General features: G+C 38.2%; 1 protein-coding gene across 13 annotated transcripts in view; it reads left to right on the top strand.

Moving 5' to 3' along the window:
* The window catches only part of MAP3K13 (mitogen-activated protein kinase kinase kinase 13), a 169,093-nt gene that overhangs the window by 50,833 nt on the left and 95,268 nt on the right, over positions 1-22,992 (top strand). Inside the window, exon 1 of one of the 13 annotated variants that reach the window (XM_015064322.3) lies at positions 11,337-21,235. The exons of the other annotated variants lie outside the window; for them this stretch is intronic. The gene's annotated coding sequence lies outside the window, so the exon portion shown is untranslated. Of the gene's footprint in view, positions 1-11,336; positions 21,236-22,992 lie in introns of those variants that run through there. 13 annotated transcript variants of the gene reach the window in all.

Here is a 22,992-nt window from a genome sequence, read left to right as displayed (position 1 = left end):
ATAGTTTGTTTAGTTAATTTTTCCAGTCTTTTTTTGGTGGAAGCAAATCATTGCTTTTAAGTCCTTCTCTAAACTACACATTTAAAGCTATAAAATTTCCTCTAAGCACTGGTTTAGTTGTATCTCACACATTCTGATACGCTTTCTTCATTTTCATTTAGTTTGAAATCTTATTTTCCTGGTGATTTGTTTTTTCATCCATGGGTCATGAGATGTGTGTTGTTTAGTATCCAAATATTACAGTGATTTTTTAAAAAAAGATATTGATATACAAAAAACAGATAAAAAGACTTCAGTCTTTTGAAAATTTGAGATCCATGTTAAGACCTAGAGTAAGATCTATGTGGGTGAGACTTCTCTGCACAGAGTGCAGTGTTCTCTAAGTGTCAATTACGTCAAGATGGTTGAGAGTATTGTTTAAATCTATCTGCTTACTGATTGTTTTTTGTTTTGTTTTGTTTTGTTTTGTTTTGTTTTGTTTTGTTTTTGGTGTAGTACTGTTACTAAAAAAGGTAGGGTTTTTTTTTTCATTTTTTTTTAATACATGAAATTTATTGTCAAATTGGTTTCCATACAACACCCAGTGCTCATCCCAACAGGTGCCCTCCTCAGTACCCATCACCCACCCTCCCCTCCCTCCCACTCCCCATCAACCCTCAGTTTGTTCTCAGTTTTTAAGAGTCTCTTATGCTTTGGCTCTCTCCCACTCTAACCTCTTTTTTTGTTTGTTTTTCCTTCCCCTCCCCCATGGGTTCCTCTTAAGTTTCTCAGGATCCACATAAGAGTGAACACATATGGTATCTGTCTTTCTCTGTATGACTTATTTCACTTAGCATCACACTCTCCAGTTCCATCCACGTTGCTGCAAAGGGCCATATTTCATTCTTTCTCATTGCCACGTAGTACTCCATTGTGTATATAAACCACAATTTCTTTATCCATTCATCAGTGGATGGACATTTAGGCTCTTTCCATAATTTGGCTATTGTTGAGAGTGCTGCTATAAACATTGGGGTACAAGTGCCCCTATGCATCAGTACTCCTGTATCCCTTGGGTAAATTCCTAGCAGTGCTACTGCTGGGTCATAGGGTAGGTCTATTTTTAATTTTTTAAGGAACCTTCACACTGTTTTCCAGAGTGGCTGCGCCAGTTTGCATTCCCACCAACAGCGCAAGAGGGTTCCCGTTTTTCCACATCCTCTCCAGCATCTAGAGTCTCCTGATTTGTTCATTTTAGCCACTCTGACTGGCGTGAGGTGATATCTGAGTGTGGTTTTGATTTAAAAAGGTGTTTTAAAATCTCTATGATTGTGGTCTTACCTATTTCTCTCTTTACTTCTGTCAGTTTTGTACTTGGAGCTCTGTTGTTGAGTACAACCATATTTAGGGTTCTTAGGTCTTCTTGATTAAGTTGCTTTTATTCTTATTAAATCTCCCCCTTTATCTCTGCTAATACTCTTTGCCTTGAAATCTACTTTGTCTGATAATATACAGTCACACCAGCTTTTTTATGTTTAGTATTTCCATGGCACGTCTCCCCTTCCCCCACTCCCATCTTGTCTGTGGTTTTGTATTTGAGGTGTCTTTTTTATAAATAGCATATGGTTGAGTCTTGCTTTTTTAATCCAGTCTCACGGTCTCTACCTTCTAGTCCATCTATATTCTATGTATTTATTGATCTGGTTGCACTTACGTGTGCCTTTCCTTTGTTTTCTATTTATCCTATCTGGAATTTGTGCCCCATTTCCTTCTTTGATTCACTCACTGATTATCAGATATTTTGTAGTATTCATGTCAATTCATCTAATGAGTGTTGAGCTATACCTTTCAAATATTTTTAGTATTTGCTCCAGAGATTTTCCTAAGTATCCTTAAATTATCATAGTCTACTTATTAACATTATGTCATTTCTTATAAAATGTAAAAGCTGCAAATAGAAAACATATGACAAGAACACAAAAGATGGGATGTGGTAGAATTATACTATATTAGCATAACATGAGGGATACTTGCAGTGTTGAAATTCTTCAGTTTCTTAACTGTGGAAGTGGATAAATGAACTTATACAGATGATAAAATTGCATAGACTGTAATACACACACACACACACCTGAATCTAAGTAAAACTGGAGAAATATGAATAAGGCCAGCAGATCATATCAATGTCACTATCCTGCTTGCGATATATGTTTTATTATAGTGCAAAATGGTACCACTGGGGAAAACTGGACAGCATTTACAAGGGATCTGTGCATATTATTTCTTATAACTATATGCGAATCTGCAATTATCTCAATAAAAATAAAAAATGTTCTTGCTATATCTGAATTCCATTGCTTAAAGTAAGGGGCCTTCAAGTATCAAGAAAGAAAAAAGTCAGACAAAGCACATTTCTACTTTGATTTATATATTCTAAAAGTAGACTATTCAGCACTACTTCACAGTTCCTATTGCCTGGTTGGTAGAGAGTGGTAGAAGGGATTAAGAACCATATTAATCAGGGGTGCCTGGGTGGCTCAGTCGGTTAAGTCTCTGACTTCTGCTCAGGTCACGGTCTCACAGCTCATGAGTTCAAGCCCCACATCAGGCTCTGTGCTGATAGCTCAGAGCCTGGAACCTGTTTCAGATTCTGTGTCTCTTTCCTTCTCTCTCTCTCTCTTCCCCTCCCCTGCTAGTGCTGTCTCTCTCAAAAATAAATAAACTTAAAAAAATTTTTTTTTAAAACGAACCATATCTATCAGCATACCTGCACTTATGTGTGCTAGATGCAGGCCAGTTGTGCATCAATAGGTCTTCATTGCCATGCCCAGGCCTAAAAGAACTGTCATAAAAGTAGCTATTGGAATATCAAATCCAACTTGCTGTGTTCATGCAAGATTGGGTTAAAAGTATCCCAGCCCAAAGAGATTTTATCCTGTGATTTAGAATTTATAAGAACAGGGGTGCCTGGTTGGCTCAGTTGGTTAAACATCCAGCTCTTGATCTTGGGTCAAGTCATGATCTCACATTTTGTGGGATCCAGCCCTATGTCAGGGCTCTCAGTGCGGAGATTGGGATTCTCTCTCCCCCTCTCCGTCTGCCCATCCCCCACTTGCTCTCTCGTTCTCTGTCTCGAAGTAAATAAATAAACTTAAAAAAAGAATTTATAAGAAGAAAAATCTGTAACTTTATTCAACCAACAAATGTTTCTTAAACACCTTCTGTTTAAGTATTCTTCTAAATGCTGAGGACACAGGAATGAAAATGACACACTTACAGACTTTAAGAATCTTAGGGTTTGGTACAGAATAGAAACTTCTACACCAGCCATTACAATAGAAATGTGTTGTATATGCATAGGGTGCTGTGGAAACCGAGGAAGGACCTCCAACAGATCCAAAAAGGTCATCAAGGGTTTCTGAAGGAAGGGATATTTGAACAAATCCTTAGAGAATAGTAGCAGCAAGGAAGAGCTGACAGGTGCCTCTAGGCAGAGGCAACAGGAAGGTCATGGAGCCTGTAGGTTAGGAGAATAAGCAGTTCACTTTGGCTGGAGCCTAGAACTAGGAGAGGCAGGAAGTGAGAACAGACAAGTTGGTAGGATTGCTTTAGAAATGACTTCATGTGCCAAGTTAAGGACTTAGTACTTTATCCTGAGGATTTTGAGGAACTTCCCTTACATATTTTAGGGCTTACATGTATATCCTTTCCTCCTCTTATAAGGATACTGGTCATTGGATTTTAAGGCCCACTCGATCTAGTATGACCTCATATTAACTTAAATAATTACATCTGCAAAGACTCTATTTCCTAAGGTCACATCTGAAGTTCTAGATGAATGTGAATGTGGAGGGGAACACTATTGTATGTTGTGGTGGGTTAAATTACAAAAAGAGGAGAGAACACAGAGAGATACACATAGAAGAAAGGTCATGTGAAGACAGAGGGAGAGATTGGAGCAAAGCAGCTACAAGGCAAGGAATGGCACGGATTGCTGGGAGCCACCACATGTTGGGAAAAGGCAAAGGATTCTTCCTTAGAGCCTTCAGGGGGAGCATGGCCCTGCTGACACACCCTGGTTTCACACATCTAGTCTCAAGAACTGGGAGCTACTCAGTTTGCATAACTTGTTACAATAGCCTTAGGAAACTTTTGCAATGTTTAACCCACATTCTGCTTGTTATGTGTTCAGTTCACTGTCATAGTTTTAAGATATGTGCACAAATGTTTGTATTTTTTCAAGAGGCAGAGCCTGATTCCTCTCCGCTTGAGGGTGGACTGGACCTAATGACTTGCCTCTAATGAATAAAGGGAAAATGAGGGAATACAGGTTTGAAGACCAGAACAGGGCTTGGCAAACTACGGTCCGTAGGCCGGCCGCCAATTTTTGTAAAGTTGTATTGGATTGTACCAGGCCCATTTGTTTATGTATTATATATGGTTGTTTTTGCTCTAAAACAACTGAGGTGAGTAGTTACAGTAGAGACCACATGGCATGCAAACCTAAAATATTTACTGTCTAGCCCTTTAAGAAAAAGTTTGCCAATCCCCAAACTAGGTCATAAAAAGCACTGCAGCTTTTTGCTTGCTCTTGATAACTTGCTCTGGGGAAAGCCAGCTGCCTTGTCACGAGGACACCCAGATGACAGCCCTGGTGAAAGGTCCACATGGCAAGGACCTGGGGCCTCCTGCAAACAGCCATGTAAGTGAACTGCATCCCCGGTCAACAGCTTGACTGAAACTTCCTGAGACCCTGAGCCAGAACCACCCACCTAAGCTGCTCCCAGATTCCTGACCTTTAGAAACTGTGTGAGATAATACATGTTTGTTTTTTTAAGCTGCTGAGTTTCAGGGCAATTTGTTATGCTGCAGTACATAACCAGTCCACTCATCCGCTCCTTGTACAGTTTTGAATGCAGGCTGTAAGCTGTTCTGCGTGTCTTATCTACGCCACAGACTTTGCTATTTTAGAAACATACTGGGGAATGAAACCTTTTTATAAGGAAACTCTCAGATGACATAGATAAGACTTTAGGAAACAAAGTATAGTGGAAGGCAAGGGCTGTATCTCCCATATTTTTCATAATTCTCCTTATTAACCAACATAGCACTGTGATCATTGCTACTGATTTTGACTGTCGCTAACAAAATATTAGGTTTGCAACCATGTTTATTTGAGTCATCAGGTAGGATGTTTGCTCTGTTATGTTACTCGCTATTACATATTTAAAAAGGAGTATTAGGGTATGCCGTTACAATCTTTATTAAGTGTGCCTTGAGGGTTTTAGTTGCTTTCTGTAAGTATAAACCAAGTTGTCTCTAGTTGGGATAGTGTTGAGTTCCGTGAGTATGTTAGTTTTCTATTGCTGATAACAGTATTATCACAAACTTAGTGGCTTAGAACAATACACATTTATTGCCCCAATTTCTGTGGAAGAGGGCTCTGAACATGGCCTTGTTGGGCCTTCCGCATATGGTCTTACAAGGCTTCAATCAAGGTTTGGCCAGGGCTGGATTCAACTGGGGCACTCCTGTGATTGTTGACTGCATTCAATTCCTTGTGGGTTAGGACCGAGAGTGTGTTTTGGGATTTTTTCCCCCTTTAGTTGTTATTACCTGTTGGCCAGAGGGTGCTATCAGTTTATAGAAGCCATCATACTTCCTTTACATGTGGGGTTTCCCAACATGGCCACTTGCTTCCTCATGGCTAGCCAGGGAGACATTTCAGCAAGACAGGCATTTTGGGTTTTATACAGCATCATCACATAATTATGTGCATGTCATCACATACATCCCAGCACCTTTTCAGTATTCTATTGATTGGAAGTAAGTCTCATTCACACTTAAGGCAAGGGATCACACAAAGGTGTGAACATTAGGAAGCAGAGGTCATGAGAGCCCCTCCGCCCACTCATACTCTGTCTCTCAAATAAAAAAACAGTAAAAAAAAATTTTTTTAAGGAATATGTCTATCTCAGTGGACATGGTGATCATGCAAATACTATCTGCAAGGTGGACTAAATGCCTCACCAAAGATAATTTCTGTACCTAAAAAAAAGAATGTGGTCCATTGTTTTTTGTTTCAGAGTTTTTTGTTTTGTTTATTTTTATCCTCTGTGCTACAAATGGATGACACCAAGGAGGGTATTGAATTAGAAGAATGGAGGAAAAATGAATAAAGATGGGAAAGCAAAAAGCAAGGAAGATAAAAGATATACCTAATCCCAAACACACCTTCAGGCTGGAAAATACTGTAGCTGGAAACAACTTGACATACAGCTAGGTAAACTGACCTTGAGCAAAGGCTTCCTGTATATGCGGAGCCTAAGGTGCCGTTGCCAGTAGCACAAAGGGAGCCCATTTTCACAAGGTCACAGATACAGTATAAAAAGTTCTATTATTTGTTCCTTTTCAATCATACCTACATAGGTTGTATTCAAGTTTTAGTAAGACCTTAGAATAAGAAGGGCAACTAATAGATGCGATAGATCCCAAATCCACCTTAATGTGTGACATGCCTTCATTCATTCACTCAGTGAATTTCTACTGAATGCTTACCATATACAAGGCCCTTTGCTGGTGCTGTTCAGTTTTACATATGTTTATGGTCTGTGGCAATGGAAAAAGTGCCATCATCTACTGGCTACATCTGCCATGGGTGTGGAAGGAGGAGTAGAGGCCCATAGGGCTCGTTCTGCCAGCCCTGGCAGATAGTGTTCTTACAAGAAGTTTGGTGGCAAAGGACAAGAAAGTGAGTAGGTAAGTCATAGGACATTTTTGAAAGGGAGAGACATGGATATGGCAAAGGAGAAGGCAAAAGAGACAGAAGATGATAGATTTATCTGTGCCCAAAGAACCTGATAGTAGGTACTCAGTTATATCAGTTGTCTTACCTCTCTCTTTATACAGTCTCTCCTCATTTTTTATTTTCTTAAACATATACTGTTCCACCATGTGTCATACATATAGTAGACACCATGGTAGCCAAACTGAATACATCCCCGATCCCTTTCCCTTTATGCCTCATCCAGCTTGGAACATCATTAGCCATTTCAACAATCACTTCCTCTACCCCTTGTCAATCTTTGGCTCTTCCTTCTTGGGGCCCAACCCAGAGTACTTCCCTAATCATTTTTTCTGCTGCCATGTTGATTACTTTCATCCTCAGTTAGGTTCCTTACTGTTGGTTGGTGACCTTTAATTGGTATCTATTTGCATTTCCCACAGTAGCTATCTAAACCTCTTCTGTTCTCTGTGATTCCAGCTGTCATTCTCTTTCACCAGGTGACTGTGCCCCTTTTTGGGGCTTCCCACTTCCTTTCTACTCATCTCACAATCTCTGTTGCCATCCTCACTTTTCTATTTTTCTTGCGAAACAAAGTAAATCAGCACACACACACACACACACACACACACACACACACACACACACACCTTCTCAGTAGGGCTTTTTTAGTCCCAAATTCTCCCACCTCCACAAAGCTTATGCCAACTGTGACCATCTCTCATTCTTTTTTAAAACATTTATTTAAATCCAAGTTAGTTAACATATAGTGTAATAATGGTTTCAGGAGTAGAATTTAGTGTTTCATCATTTACATATAACACCCAGTGCTCATCCCAACAAGTGCCCTCAATACCCATCACCCAATTAGCCCATCTCCCCACCCAACACCCTTCCAGCAACCCTCAGTTTGTTCTCTGTGTTTAAGAGTCTCTTATGGTTTGCCTCCCTCTCTGTTTTTATCTAATTTTATTTTTCTTTCCCTTCTCCATGTTCATCTGTTTTGTTTCTTAAATTCCACATATGAGTGAAATCATGATATTTATCTTTCTCTGATTTATTTCACTGAGCATAGTGCATTCTAGTTCTATCCGCATTGTTGCAAATGGCAAGATTTCATTTATTTTGCTCACCAGGTAATATTCCAGTGTGTGTGTGTGTGTGTGTGTGTGTGTGTGTGTGTGTATACCACATCTTCTTTATCCATTCCTCATTCTAGTGAAAAGACATATCACCTACTACAGCATGGTATATTACAAAATTGTTTCCATGCCATCTGTGTCTTGAAATTTGATATCTCCTTTAAAATTACAGGGGGAGGGAGTGCCTGGGTGGCTCAGTTGGTTGAGTGTCTGACTTAACAACACTGAGAATTATTAAATTAGCAACTGTAATGAGCATTGGTTGTTATATGTAAGTAATGAATCACTAAATTTTACTCCTGAAACCTATACTACACTATATGTTCACTAACTTCAATTTAAATAAAATCTTGGAAGAAAAAAAATTAGCGACTTTAAAAATTTTATTTTTTTCCAAAAGTAATACATTTGTACTTCATAGATAATTGAGAAATCTAGATTAAAGGAGAAAAAAATAAAATTATCCCTCTCCCTACATATGGAGATAACCATGGTTAATATTATATATATTCTTCTAGATGTGTATGTGTATATATATATGTATATGTGTGTGTATGTATGTATGTGTGTGTGTATATATATATACACACACACACACACATACATACATACATACATACATACATAGATAATAGATATTGGGTCACATAGTACCTATTATCATGTTACCTTCCTTTTTCACACTTTGTCATGAATACTTTTATATATTTTAGTATATAATTTGTAAAGGTTTTAAATATTCTATTGTATAGTTTTCCCATAATACATTTAACAAATCTTCTCTTTAGGGGTATTCTAATGTTCCAAATTATTTTTGTTTTAAATGATTATGTAATGAAATATTTATAGCTAGACCATTTTTACAAGTTCCTGATTATTCGTTTAGAATAAATTCCTTAAAGGTGAATTTTGGACCAAAGGGTATTTACAGCTGAAGTCTACTGATACCTCTTGCCAAGTAATTGTACTCCAAAAAAGTTGTAACAATTATTTAACCATCAGAGGTGTGTGAGAGTGTCTGTTTGATGGTAGCTACACTGTTGGTGAACATGGCATAACTTACAGAGCTGTCCAATCAAAGTGTGGTACACCTGAAACAATGTAACATTGTGTATCAACTATACTAAAAAAAAGAAGGAAGGAAAGAAAGAGTTTTCCCACATCCTTTCCAAAGTGGCATATTACCACGTGTAAAAAAACAATATTAGCCACTTTGCAAGGAGAATCTGGTATCTCATTTTGTTTTAATTTGCCATTCTTTGATACTGAAGTTACACATTTTTTCTCATTGGTCTTTGCATCTCTCTTTTTGTGAATTGCCTGTTCATGAACGTTTTCCTCTTCCCCCCACTGTATTTGTTTGTTTATCTACCCTGGTAATTTTTGAACTCAAAGTTGTTCAAATTCGTAAAAGTATATTTTCTTCTTCATTTTTCTGGTAGCTCTGAGTCGGGTTTTTCTCAACCAAAGAATAGACTAGGTTTTGTATATACGATCGATTAGAGAAAATGTATCTGTCAAGCTGTGGCTTTGACAAAGCCACCTAATACTATTCTTAGCTTATTTACCCTCTTTATGCAACACTAACTTATTGATCTTCATTCAAGTTTCTGGAATAATCAGTAGCTTAATTAACATGTTACCATTGATCTCAGTCTACTTATAAATTATTCTTCATAATAATAATTATGCAGTAATATACTGCATTTTGTCTTTAAAAATTTTCAGGCATATTTTTCAAGTTTGCACTAGGTGGCAGCAGCAGAAAGCATTACTTCATTTGCTTCAAAATGTAACCAGGCATTTATAGGGAACAGTATAAGGAAAATAGCCCTAAATGTGAAGAGCTTTGTGATGAAAGCTACTCAGAAATGGACATTCAGCATGAAATTTGTGAGTATTTCATAGTCCAGCTAAGAAGTAAACTCCAACAAATACTCTTCCTCGGAAAACACATTTTGTTTTTCAAATATTTACTAATTAGAGTATGTTTTACTTTTTTTTCTAGAATCTTATTCTCCCCTCACACACATCGTTTTAGATTTATAGTGAAAGCAACTTCAAGACACCAGCCTCTTTTGCAGAGGAGTGGCCTTTTGTCTTTTTAAAAAAAAATTTCTTTTTTAATGTTTCTTTATTTTTGAGACACACACACACACACACACACACACACACACACACACACACAGTGTGAGCGGGGGAGGGGCAGAGAGAGGAAGACACAGAATCCAGACTCTGGCTCTAGACTCTGAGCTGTCAGGGCTCGAACTCACGAACCACGAGATCATGACCTGAGCTGAAGTCCAATGCTTAATTGACTGAGCCACCCAGGTGCCCCAAGGAGTGGCCTTTTGAACGATGACTATTTAGTACAGAATTTTGATTAATACACTAAAAATACATGCTAAGATAATGTGGCCTTTTGAGGCCACTGCTTCTTTATGGGTGGTCTTCAGCGGGGCTTCATTTTGCTAACTTTAAAATTCAGGGCCAAGAGTATTTGTAATAATTTTCTATAGATCTTAATACTCCCCCTGAAGTTGAATAAGCATTGTCTGTGATCCTTTCATGACAGGGACGACCAACACTACAACAGGGGATTTGGAAATACAACTGTGTTTGTTTCCAAACTACAGTGACAGGTAGATATGTTCCATAGCCAGGAGGGAGACTATAAAGTAGGCCCTGCAGTTGTGGGTTTTGCTACTATGGCCTATTGAAAGCTAATGATAATTTTGATGGCAGAGAGACCAGATTGTTCTGAACTGGGACCAACCCTCTCCTTGCATTCTTGCCTTTCGTATCTCCCTAAAACTGCTCACTTCAGCGCTCTGTGGAGGACTGTGCACTTACAATGGCGTATACATAACTCTTCCTCCTCAGCAACAGCATAGCTTACCAAAGAGGTTTCTGGTAAAGGATGGCTGTTGTTAACTAGCCAACACAGAAGAGATGCCTAGGCTGTGGCTTTTGGGGGTGGGTTTTTTTTTTTTTTAACGTTTATTTATTTTTGAGACAGAGAGAGACAGAGCATGAACGGGGGAGGGTCAGAGAGAGAGAGGGAGACACAGAATCTGAAACAGGCTCCAGGCTCTGAGCTGTCAGCACAGAGCCCGACGCGGGGCTCGAACTCACGGACTGCGAGATCGTGACCTGAGCCGAAGTCGGCTGCTCAACCGACTGAGCCACCCAGGCGCCCCTGGGGGTGGTTTTTAAAAACTTAAAGCATTACAACTTTCTGGGCTAAGAGTAAAAGGAATTTTGTAAGAATGGAAAATGTATTTTCAGGCCCTGGCATGTTTAATTAGGTTTTAATAGAGCAATTAAGAATTGATTCAAGTATTTTCCAATCATATTTTCTAAATTTCAGAGGATTTGTTATCAGGAGATAAACTGCTTATATAATTCTTGTATGACCATTTCCACTTATAGGTTGCTGGATCACTAATTGTTTGGGTCTATGTTTTCGTTTCTTCATCCTTGTTTTAGTAGTACCATATAGCTATTCTAGAATTTTCTCTTGTGTTAGATTTCAGATGCCTTTGAGACAAAAAAATGTGACTTTAAAAAATTCTTGTTGGCTTTCCTTTAGAACTGGGGATAGCCTTCCATGTCCCAGGGGTACTGAGTGAATCTTAACTGTGTCAGGAAAAGAAAGAGGTACCATTAGTGGTCACTGTTATTTTATAGACAGGATAGTGTACTACAAAAACACTCAGGAGACCTGGGATCAATTCCTGGCTCTGTCACAAATTCAAACACGATGGACAAATCTCAACCTCAATTTCTTCGTATGTAAAAAAAGACAGAGTAGATTTGACCTTTAAGGTTTCTTTCAGGTAGGTCCTTGATCCTCTGAGTCAGCATTTCTTCTCAAGATGTTTGGAACAATTATTTCTTCTCTGTTTCGTTGAGGAAATAACCATATAACGCCTTGTAACAAGAGACATTAGTTGGGCTATAAGGCTAAACAGCAGTAAGGGTCTCAACAAAATTTGGTGGCTCAAAAAAGAAAGGCTGTTATTTCAGCCTTCATTAGCAATCCTAAAGTAGGCAGGTGTTGTGGTACAGATAGACAACTCTGATTCACTAGAGCATCAAAGCCCAAAGTTCATTGTTTTGTTCCTCTGCTATTGCCCGTGGGTGGTTTCATCATGTGCATGGTAGAAGCTGACTCAGCACGGGAAGGAAGACACTCCAGGACCAGCAGCTTAGCCTCATGGATAAGAAGACCTGGAAGTTGCAGACCTCACTTCTACTGACTTCCCATGGGCTAGAACTTAGTCATGTGGTCACATCCATAGTCAGTAGAATAACATCTTCAGGAGCATAGCATGTACTCACCTAAAACTTTAAGAGTGGGGGTGGGGTAAGCGTTGTGTACCTAAAAGGAAAGAGAAGAGATTGAATACTGGGGGACAGATTCTATTTTCCGTTATTTTAAGTTTATTTATTTATTTATTTTGAGAGAGAGAGAGCAGGGGAGGGGCAGAAAGAGGAGAAGGAGAAAATCCTAAGCAGGATCTGCACTACCAGTGCCCCATGTGGGGCTGGAACTCACGAACCGTGATATCGTGACCTAAGCCGAAATCAAGAGTAAGATGCTTAACCAACTGAGCCACCCAGGCGCCTCATCTGCTTTGTTATTTTAAGCCACAATAACAGTTTTTTTATTTTGCTGCTTATTGTGCTTCTATCTTATTTAATGAAATAGGCTGAGATCAGGATCTGTGATTTATCCCTACATATACACCCCACAGTGCGTGTCAAGCTATCTCAAACATAGATGGCATTCAATAAAAATGTGTGTATTTAATTTATGCATTGATTTTTTCAGGACATCTAAGTAAGCACTATGTTCATACCTCCCCCCACCAACACCCTGCTCTATTTGTTGCTTCTTTAGTGAATGTTATATGTCAAACCCTAATTCTCAATCTCAAGCAGACTAGATAAGAACCTATGAAGTAGTAACATTTTTAAAATATATATTATATAAAGACAGGTAGATTGATTGGGAGCAGGTTGCTGCTAGCAGCAGCTGCTGTCTTTTACTCCTCGCAGTAAAGATAGTATTACCTTATTTGGGGGGTAGCATGTAATCATTGGTAATAGAAAACCAAGAGTTTTCCCAGTGTGGCTTCCTCATTTGGCTTTAAGACATCACATATAATTATATTTATGAGTAAACTTGAAAACAGATACTTCCCTGACATATCCTTGGGTTTTATCTTCTCTGCTCCCTTCAGTAGTGTTAATAATAAGGTACTGGCTATAGTACCAAGTGTGAATCTGTATAGTGTGAGCCTATTCACGGATAGGTGTGTAAGGCTCATTTTAAAAACAGTTCATGGTTTACTGACTCAGTGTTAATGTATTATCCACTCTGACTTCCAGTTCCTTATCTACTGCACTTGTACACGCTGATCCTGTATTGGCATGAAAAGCACTAGCGTGTGCCTTACCAGCTTTACCTTTGATATAAGCTACCTTGGAACAGCTGTCCTTGTTCTCTCGTATCCTGTTTCCCCAAATCCTTCCTCTTTGAGGTCCAGTTCCAGTTTTCTTCCTTTTTATAACTGACTGTAATCACCCAGTCCCAAATAATCATTGTATCAGAGAGAGAAGACCTACTTCAAGCCCTGGGCAAACTGCAGCATAAGGACAATGTGTGTTTGCTTAAGGACAAGCCTTTATTCCCTTTACAAACATGCCAATTTGCCAAAGACAAGCAAACGGCAAGTACTAGCTATGGTCTGGACCGGGAGGAGGGCTCCCAGCCTTTATTCAGCCTCACCCCACATTTCCAAAGCTCTTGCTAAGCCTTACCATCAGGCATCTTTGGTGTTTCTTTGCTCTTGGGACATTTTTCTCCAAAGGACGGGGCCTGTTTTTCTGCTAGGGGCTTTTATCTTACCTCTGTATGTCACCAGAGGGCAGCAGAGAGCACCACTCTATAGCCTAACCTGTAGGTCTCAAAGTAGGGCAGTCAGTCCCAATTCCCTCGTGCCTACGGAGACACACATGGGGGACTTCTTTAACTATGACAAAGCCTGGTGCTATTACAGTTCTGGAGGGGCGCTAAACATTTTGCATTATGTCGGAAAGTTCCATGCAAGCAAGAATATTCTCACCCCCAAATGTCAGTTAACTTCCTTCTAGTGCTATTCTCCATCCTCAAGTAAAACATCCCTTTCTGCCCCACTGATTTAGCACCTTCACCATTTTGTGTAGTTGGTCATCTCACCAAAGCTCCTTGATATCAAGAGATGGCTTTTTTTATCTTTGCTTTGCCACTTTTTTAGTTCACTTTTAATTTTTAGTCATTGAATGATTGTAGACAGGTCTTTAATGGGGGAGGGACAAGGGGTAATGGATAGAATTTAAAAGTAGAGGCAATAGGTTACAGAGTTTAGATAGAGCTAAATTAGATTAGATGAGCCAATCTCCCTGAACCTTAGTTTTCTCACATATAAAATAGGACTAATATCTTCCCTATTTTAAAGTACTTTGTAAAGCATAAAGCTAAGTGCAGGATTGTTTACAAAGAATGTCTAATGACCAGATTTGTTCCCAATCATTATTTCTGGAATTTAGATATCCCATACTGTAAAAGAACACACTTATGTAAGGAAGATATTTTAGTACAAAAGGCAATGCCAGCCTTGTGCCATGTGTTCACTCTTGGAGCCCTAGCTTCTGGTGGCTTCAGCTCCTTCTGAACCACTTGGACTGAATGTGGTGGAGAGACTGTGCTCTCAAATGCAGAAGATGCAGGCGCAAACTAAAAACAAAACGGCAGATGTTCACTATTCCTATGTTTGGCTCTTCAGTTCTGTTGCTTGCACTATGAAGCTAAAATGGAAATGCCAACTTGTATCTAGCTAAAGAAGGGGGGAAATTAAAACAGGTTCAGAAGAACAGAAGTTAGATGGTTTACGTGGCCTCTCAGAAGCAGTATGAATTCTATGTGGATGAGTAAAGTAATGCAGAAATTTTCCTTTTCCTTTTGCAATATGGAAATGCCTTTATAAACGCAAGATAGTATTTTTAGTCTCACAAAGGTTAGGTTTGTGGTACCTTGCCAGAATTTGTATATTATGGAATGGTGTATTTCAGGGATGCTAAATATTTTATTAATTGAGAAATCCATTTGCTTTTGATTTATTTCGGTGCACTCTCATTATTGATCAGAGAAGAATTCTTACATCCTTTGTAGTCATCCTTTTGACAGGGATAATACATTAAAACTTCATTAAGCTGTTAAGATTTATTATAAAGATTTATTTTATAGCATATAAAATCTCTAAGCAATTGCTCTTCTCCAGCTAACTAGATATTTTATTATACTTTGATAAAAATATTAAAGACTTCAAATCCGTTTAACTCAGAATATTTTTCAAAGTTTGCCATAATTATGTGTATCTTTAGGGTTTTCTTTTATCACAAAGATGACTATAGAATTTATAGACATGAGACTTCCATATTTTTTAAAGTTAATAGATGTGTGTTTAGTATACATTTTTATTTATAGTCTGTTTCAAGAAGGATTTGAAGTCCCTATCATGAAGTATATATACAATACGGTTAATAAAAGGGAAATTAAACCCAAAACAGGAAAGAGAATGCAAATATGCTAACCACAAAAGCTAAAATAAATTAGATATAGATATACAGATTGAATGATAGACAGATTTGAGTATAAAGTTAACTTTGAGCTCCCCACCAGAAGGACAGAAAAATGGAAATTCAGTGGATTACATTGTTATTATTGAAAATGTGGATGCCTAATAATTCTTCAGGAACAGAAAGCTTTTCCCTGGTATTAAGTTCTAAAACAAGTGTGTGAATTCCTTGCATAGGAGACATCGTGCAAGATAATCAATATTGCTGTTCCTTATAATAATTCTTGTTAAAAGCAAGGCCATAACATGAAAGTGATAGAACTCGGTGACAGTGATTCTGCTAAGAGGCACTAGGCTAATGATATTTAGGTAACATGTAGCTTTCTGATGATCTATCTCACTTGATACAAGGATAAATTTTAGTGCTACTTAAAAGAATTCCTTAGATGTTTCTTAAAAATCACTTTCTCAGCTAGGCATCTAATGGGAACTAGACGGCAACAATAACAACAAAATTGAATTAACAGTTCGCTGAAGTCTTTGAATATTGAAATTTGAATCTTGCATATTGACATTGCTGTCCATGCTATCAAACCATATGCTTTGAAAATAGGCAAAGTTAGAATTAACATTCTTATATGAAAGCAAAGAATTTTGACCAGTATTGTCACCTAGTAGACAGATTATTTCCCATATTAGTTCAAACTGTTGTATATAAACCGCAGTTTTATTTAGAAAAATTTAGCATTATTTTGTGTTTGTTTTGTGATAAAGAGAGTTGCTGGTCACCTGGCTTAACTTCCAGAGGGTTTTACCCCTCTCAGCTTCAGAACCTCAGCAACTATCCTGCAATCTTCCAAAGGAAAATGATTTGGAAGAGCTTTTCCTTGGAAGATGTGTCACCGGTACATATTTTTAAGAATTTCCTACAAAGAGCTGTTCAAACTTATTCTAAGCAAAATAAACGTGTGTTTTTCTCTGTGGCGTTTATCCCTGGATCTGCAGAGTTGTTGAAATTTCCCTTGTGAGAATAGAAAGGCCCATGGTATTTGAATAACAACAGTAAAATAAGAATAAGCATTAGTATTCTATACTAATAAGCTATTAATACTAATAAACTATTAGTATTGCTTGCTGAATATCTTCTATATTACATGTTCTATGCTAATCTTCTCATATATTATTTTATTTAGCTTTCACATGACAGACATGACCTATTATTACCTCCATTTTAATGAGAAAATTGAACCTCCCGTTTACCTGAACTTACATAATTAACAAGTGACAGAGTCAGGATTTGAACCCAGATCTCTTTACCAGCTGTTAACCACTACACACTGGTGCCTGTGGAAGAAATATGAATCTTCATGCATTAGCCTTGAGGTCATTATCCTCTTTCTTTTTCATGGTGTTTCTGACAAAAATTGTCACTGGGTTACACTTTGAACTTCTCTTAGATTGTGGCTTAAATGAGTCATTTTCCTTTATAAAAGACCATTTTTCTCAAAAAAAAAAAACATCCTTAGAAGAGCTTATATTTTTATAGCAGAATAATTGTACCTTAACTTCTATTCTTAGGTCATTTTCTAATAATGAGATTTGAATATCTTATTGGGAAACAAAACCAGAGTTATCCTCCAGTCATTATTGAGATTTGAAAAGAGCATGAGGGAGGGGCAGAGAGAGAGAGAGAGAGAGAGTGGGGAAGAGAGAATCCCAAGCATGTTCCACACTGTCAGCATGGAGCCCAATGCAGGGCTCAAACTTACACACCATGAGATCATGACCTGAGCTGAAATCAAGAGTCAGACAACTAAACAACTGAGCCACCCAGGCACCCTGAGGTTCATTTGGCTCTTAAAAGTGCTTACTTACCTTGATGATGGCTTTGTAGTCCTCTACACTTGGCATGCCCACACACTGAAATAAAAAGTCACTTTTGATGATGGGACTTGGCTTGATATCTCTAGAGTTGCAGTGTCCCATACAGTAGGTACCAGCCAGTCACATGTGACTATTTAATTAAAGTTTAAATTAACTGAAATATAATTTAAAATTCAACTCCTCAGTCACATTAGTCACATCTTAAATGCCGAACAGCCACATGTGGCTACTGTATTCGTGCAAATTATAGAACGTTTCCATCATCACAGGAAGTTCTTAGGCAGTGCTGCTCTAGAATGGACATTTTCATGGCTCCCTCTCCCTGCCTTCCTTCTGTTCCAAAAACAACAATAACTTCCTCCAAGAATGGCCTCTATAGTTTCTGTGATTTGAGGAGATAACTTATCTTCCAGATGATTTCCCATGATACTCGACATGGAGAAATTGTTGGCTCAGTTGATATTTCTGTGGTACAGGGAAGCGCTAACCTAGATCAAATTCATCTACTAAAATGCCAAGTTCATAGAGACAGCTAGTTTTTATTTTCCAGATCACATACTGAGCCAACTTCTTAGGTGGCTGTGTTTAGAACAATTTATAGACTGTTTTCTTCTGAATTGCACCAGAGACTACCCTGATCCCTGGTAGACTTGTTGAGTAATGATGTTGTTGTCAAACCTTACAGCAAATGTGTTAGCTTCTAGAGCAGAATTGGCCATCTTGTTGACATGTTCCACAAAGAGATTGCCTCCTTCTATTAGTCTGGGTTATTTTGGAAGAAAAACAATTTTTTATAAATCTGATTCTTTTAGTGTATCCTGGTTGGTTTTGATTGCTGTTAAAAGAGCCAGAGATGTATATTCTTCATCCTTTCCACTCATGCATTCTAAAATAATCCTAGTATCCGTACATATTGATATAAGCCAATGTGTTGCACTCAGGCCTACTAGGAATGTACCAGTACTGCATTTGTCTTGAGCACACCTGTAAACAGGGGTAAACTTCTTTGGTCTATGTTTTCCATAGTCCTATTCCACAATAACCTCCTTTAGAGAAATTTGTTAAGTATGTTGTCTGCCAGTGATAGTCAATTGCTGGAGTATACAGAACAGTGCCCTGAACATCTTTGCTGTGTATAAAATAGTCCTGGAAAGTTTTGTTTCATTTTGTTTTTCCAAATGAGCTAAGCAGTGTGTAATACTAGTGTCAGGCTTGAAGCCTCCATAGGCACGCAGAAACAGGCAACTACTCTCCTTCTCTCAGCTGTACAAATAGTCTGATTAAGAGATAGAGTAAGATCTCTGTTCAGAATGTTCTTGGCCACTGGACATCTCATAACCAAGGCTTCGTATTAACCACTATTGTTCAAGTTTCAAGGGCTTCCCAAGTTAAAAAAAAACTTGTGATCAGTGTTAGTAAAGTATTGGTAATCGTGAAGTGAAATGATGGGGTCTAGGGAATTATGTTAATTTCCACTTTTGTGTAACTTCTAACAATTTTAAAATAAAGAGTAAAGAAATGTTATGACTTCTTTATTTTGCTGTTGTGTTTTATGAGTTCCTTATATTTTGGAAATTAATCTTTTATCAGATACGTGTTGTGCAAATGTTTCTCCTAGTCTGTAGGTTGCCTTTTTCATTCTGTTGATTAAAGCTTTTTAGTTCGATGTAGTCCCACTTGTCTATTTTTGCTTTTGTTGCCTGTTCTTTTGATGTTATTTCAAGAAATTATTGCCAAAACCAGTGTCAAGAATGGGCAAAGGACTTGAATAGACATTTCTTCAAAGAAGACACACATACAGATGACCAATAGGTATATGAAAAGGTGCACAGTATCATTAATTATCAGAGAAATGCAAAGCAAAATTACAGTGAGATATCACCTCACATCTCATAGGATAGCTATTATTTAGAAAAAGCACGTGTTGGCAAGGTTTGGAGAAATTAAAACCCTTGTACGCTGTTGGTGGGTATGTAAAATGGTGTAGTGGCTATGGAAAACAGTATGGAGATTCCTCATAAAATTAAAAATAGAACTATCATATGATTCAGCAATCTCACGTCTGGATATATGTCCAAAATAACTGAAGTCAAGATCTCCAAGAGATATCTGCAGTCCCATGTTCATTGTAGCACTATTCACAATAGGTAACATATGATAACAATCCAAGTGTCCATAGGCAGATGAATGGATAAAGAAAATGTGGTGTATACATACAGGAATATTAAAAAAAAAAAACTTAAAAAAAAGAAATTCTGCCACTTGAAACAACATGGATGAGCCTGAAGGACATTATGCCATGTAAAATAAGCCAGTCACAAAAAGACAAATACTGTATGATTCCACTTAAATGAGATATCTAAAATAGTCAAACTCCTAGAAGGAGAGAATACGATAGTGGTTGTCAGGGATGGGGGGTGGGGGTGGGTGGAGAGGGAAATACGAATTGTTATTCGATGGATATAACGTTTCAGTTATGCTAGATGAGTAAGTTCTTAGAGATCTGCTCTATAACATAGTGCCTATAGTTAACAATGCAGTATTATATTGTACACTTCAAAATTTGCTAAGAGGGTAGGTCTCATGTTAAGTATTCTTACCATAAAGACAAACCAAAAAACCTCCAAAGGAACACAAGGAAACCCTGTGATATGTCTACTGTTTGACTGTGGTAATGATATCATGGGTGTTTGCATAATTCTAAGCTCACCAAATTGTACACATTGAGTATGTGCAGTTCTTTGTATATCAATTATACCTCAGTAAAGCTGGTAAGATTTTTTTAATTAAACAATTTTTTAAATGTCATGGGCTCCTAGGAGAATTTAATATAGCTGATTTTGCTGTTAATAATAAGGTATCTTATTAAAACCAAAATTTGCTCTAAGAATCATGAAGAGCTCTTTTGGAGCTGTATCTTAATGAGGAAATATTTACCTACCTTATTTAAATGTAGCAGGCAATCACTCTTCCACACCCACTTTTGATACATTACAAAGATGATATTGTTCTAAAAATTAATTACAGTTACATAATATTGCCTTATATATTTCTGTATCTTAATCCTTAGGTTATTCCCATTATCATTTCCTTACTATTTTGCTTTTACAAGCCTTGATGTGCAGGGTATACATTTCTTACTGGTCACTAGTTTTAGAAACTGTTTCCCTGACTCTAATTTGTTCTTATCCCATCAGATCAGGCACATTGCCCAACAGCAAGAAAGGAATTAAAGAAAATAGCTCTAATAAATAAAAGATTGTGATTTCTTCTATATGGATTTTTAGTAGCACTGATTCCACTGAAATTCTATTTTGATTCCTTCATTCAATAGCAATAATAATGTTTTCATGACTATCACAGCTACACACACACACACACACACACACGCACACACACGCACACCAGCGCCCTCCTCCCCCCCCTCCACACCCCCACCCTGAGCTGCCAGTCTGTCTTATGGCAGTGGCAGACGCCTGATTGGCGGGCTCTGTTTATTCTGTGACCAGATTCCTTCTAAAAGAAGGCAGGCCATGAGTGCCTGAAGCCTATTGGTTGGGTCTGCTCTGGACCCTCCCTTTCTTTTTCATGGCACACACCACAGCGAAGTCTGTGCGGAATCCTAAACCAGCCCGATTTACATCCATTCATGAATCCGTGACGTCAGCAAGCCTTTGGGCTTCTTTGCGGTGGGCTGGAGGATTGTGTGGGTGGAATCCCCCTCCCCCTTATTTTTCTAATTCTGCAAGGCTTTTTAAATTAACCTTCCATCTTTCTAAAGCAAGAAAATGGACCGGCATGTGTAGGAATTCTTCATTGTTGTGAGTATCTTACTCTTTTTTCTGTTTCATCAGCATTTATTTCCCAAGGACAGCTGGAGAAGGTATTTGAGATTTGAGTTGATTAGAAAGCTGATATTACTGAGGGAGACAGGGTGAGAAAGACAGAGAGACAGAGGCAAAGAGTAACCTGAAACCCCGTTAGAGCTAGGAGCCACCGAAACTGACAGCTGGTTTTCCTTGGCTTGTCTGCCTGCTAGACGTGGACATTTTTCATTTACGGTTCTGCACGTTACCTCTGAATGCTAGCTTGGCTTCCCTTAAAGGCAGATTTATTTCTCTGAGAAGATGATGTGGGTTATGTCAGAGGAAAAGCCCGGAACTGGTACCAGAAAGGTGCTGGGGCCAGCCAGGCCAGCCAGACGAAGCAGCCTCAGGCTTGCTGAGTACTTGTCTTCCTTTCTGCTGCCTTTTCTGTTGTTTCTCACCCTTCACCTCGCCTTTGTTTCGTAATTGCGTACCGGTCTGGGACTTGAGATTGCAATTGGGGGAAGAGGAATACTTGCCCGACCATTTTTCCCCCCAATAAGCTTTTATTATGGGAGCCACCGTGGTGTATTTATACATATTTGCAGCTCTTTATGTCACGCTGTGAATTTCATATTTTTAAAAACCTGAAAGCTGGCACCAGAGACAAAAGGGGAATTATCCTTAAATTCTGATTTTTAAGAGACCCCTCGATGTAAAATTAAGAAGTGGTTTCTTAATATATTCCATCATTATATTGCACAGAAATGCACATCTTTTCTGAAGATGAACTCCGAGCTGAAAATAGTTTATTCGGCTGTGTTTGGCAAACGTGGAAAAGTTCTGCTAGGTTCCAATGTATTAAGTTGGTTTGATACTTTGCTTGGAGTTTTGGCAAAAGGTTAGCATTTGTGATTTAATTTATTCTCCAAGGTTCTGGATTATTCTGGTGAAAGTAGCGATGGTAAAGAAGAGGGATGTGACACGGTGACATGCTTGGCCCCGGGTCAGCTCCTCAACCCAGATAACCTAATAGCATTTTCTAACTCCCTCACTTTGAGCAAATTGTATTCTAGTGGGCAGCATGTACCTGACCATTCTTTTCAGTGAGAGGGAAAGCAAAATGTCTGTTAATTTCTTATCCAGGCTTGTCATGTTTACCTTGTATAATCAATTAGTTCTGAGATTTTCATATTATAATCTTTTCTCATGAAATAGGGCTTCTAAGCTAGGACTGTAATGATATATTTGGAATTACTAGTGAGACTTCTAACTGTTAACTCATTCAAAATCATATAAGGACTTGGAATTTTCTTTTCTCATCTTGACATTGCCCTTGATCAGATGGTTTTTCTGAGTACATCTGAACTCCCTAGAGCTATAGAAGGGAAAACTTCTGCCTGATTCTAAATCAGATCTTTGTCCTGTGCTCAGACAACTATGGCTTCATATTTTGCCATCTTTTATTTGCTGAGTTGAACAAATGACACACTTCCCCTGTATTTGCAAACATCTAGACTCATTTTATCATTTTCTTCTTTTGCATACCTTCAGACTTTGTTGGAAGTAGCAATTGCAAAGTTGTTTCAAATTATTGAAGTCTAGACCCCAGCTGGACCAAAAGACTAAATTCTTAGGATTTTTTTTGAAAAAGTGTATTTATATAAATCAAACTCAAGAAATGTTCATCAGATACTGTCTTTCTACACGTTTTGTTGAGAGAGCTTTATTTCCATGAGGGAGATGCAGTCTGCCCTTTGCATTTATTAAAG

This window comes from Acinonyx jubatus, chromosome C2 (assembly GCF_027475565.1).
Source record: "Acinonyx jubatus isolate Ajub_Pintada_27869175 chromosome C2, VMU_Ajub_asm_v1.0, whole genome shotgun sequence".
In the NCBI taxonomy this organism is placed as follows: domain Eukaryota; kingdom Metazoa; phylum Chordata; class Mammalia; order Carnivora; family Felidae; genus Acinonyx; species Acinonyx jubatus.
The sequence above is the reverse complement of the archived record's forward strand: the minus strand, read 5'-3'. Positions and strand labels throughout refer to the sequence as shown.